Source organism: Eutrema salsugineum, unplaced genomic scaffold (assembly GCF_000478725.1).
Source record: "Eutrema salsugineum unplaced genomic scaffold, Eutsalg1_0 scaffold_11, whole genome shotgun sequence".
Taxonomy (NCBI): Eukaryota; Viridiplantae; Streptophyta; class Magnoliopsida; order Brassicales; family Brassicaceae; genus Eutrema; species Eutrema salsugineum.
The window spans coordinates 6,914,480-6,915,443 of NW_006256901.1; the positions used below are offsets into that span (position 1 = coordinate 6,914,480).

Consider the following 964-nt stretch of genomic DNA (forward strand, 5'->3'; position numbering starts at 1 on the left):
AACACCTGAAAACGATTTTGAGATCAAATCTGGCCTGATCAACATGGTGCAATCAAACAGGTTCCATGGCTTGGCATTAGAAGACCCATTAGATCACATTGACAACTTTGATAGAGTTTGTGATCTAACTAAGATGAATGGAGTGAGTGATGACAGTTTCAAGTTGAGGCTATTTTCTTTTTCTCTAGGAGACAAAGCTCATTAGTGGGAAAAGTCTCTACCTCAAGGATCAGTCACAACTTGGGAGCAATGCAAAAGAGCATTTCTAACCAAGTTCTTCTCTTCATCAAGAACAGCAAGGTTAAGAAATGAAATCTCAAGTTTCATTCAGAAGAACCATGAATCATTTTGTGAGGCTTGGGAAAGATTTAGAGGGTATACCATGCAATGCCCTCACCATGGATTCTCAGATTGTCAGCTGCTAAGTACCTTCTACAGAGGTGCTTTACCAAAGGTTAGACTACTCTTGGACACTGCTTCAAATGGTAATTTCATGACCAAGGAAGTCAATGATGCCATGAACCTTGTGGAGAATGTAGCTTGATATGTTCATAATTTGCATCATTTAGGTTGCATAAATCATTCCAAATCATGTTTTACTTCATGCATTTTAGGTCCTTAGGGTTTGTTTTAGAACTTAGGAGATGCATTAGGTCCCAATGAGTCTTTGCATGTTTTGAGTGTTTATCAGGAGCATTTGGAGCTGAAAAGATGGATCCAGGAGGTGGAATGGTGATCAAGGCTTGAAAAAGGGTGAAATGAGGTCTTTGGAGGTTATCGGCCATTCTCGCTGACCAGGAAGGCTTTCTCGGCCATTTTTATGTACCGCGGGAAGAGTTTACCGGCCATTTTCATGTACCGCGAGTAAAGTGTATCGGCCAAAATCTCCGGGTGCAAACATGCCTCAGAAATCGCCTGTCCGGGGAACCTTCCGGTCCGATTCAGATGGCGGGTGCTTCATAGA

At 42.1% G+C, this 964-nt stretch overlaps 1 non-coding gene across 1 annotated transcript; it reads right to left on the minus strand.

Moving 5' to 3' along the window:
* Nucleotides 1-298: 298 nt before the first annotated feature.
* On the minus strand, nucleotides 299-405 carry LOC112090196. The gene has a single exon (XR_002901544.1). It is a non-coding gene; the product is annotated as a small nucleolar RNA R71 (small nucleolar RNA).
* Nucleotides 406-964: the final 559 nt, after the last annotated feature.